The sequence below is a fragment of the Exserohilum turcica genome (genome assembly GCF_000359705.1).
Source record: "Exserohilum turcica Et28A unplaced genomic scaffold SETTUscaffold_64, whole genome shotgun sequence".
NCBI classification, from domain to species: Eukaryota; Fungi; Ascomycota; class Dothideomycetes; order Pleosporales; family Pleosporaceae; genus Exserohilum; species Exserohilum turcicum.
The window spans coordinates 704-991 of record NW_007360282.1 but is presented as its reverse complement, the minus strand read 5'-3'; positions in this window follow the sequence as shown (position 1 = coordinate 991).

Here is a 288-nt window from a genome sequence, read left to right as displayed (position 1 = left end):
GGTGTCGTCTCATCAACGTCATTCGTGCTACACCATGCTTTTTCGTCGATTGCTTGATACGAGAATTTATCTTCTAGTTCTCGCGATTCGATTTCTGCAATCGCTTCTTGAATCGGGTCCATATTGGTTGAGTTTTGACGCGTTGAAGTTTTGTTGTTGTGGTGGTGGGGGTGCTCAACTGGCGATGGTGCTCATCTGGTGCACGGGCACTGTATATAACGTATTCCATCACCAAGCGGGCCACATCACCAAGTGTGCCACTTTTTCTTAGCATCACGAACTTCATGT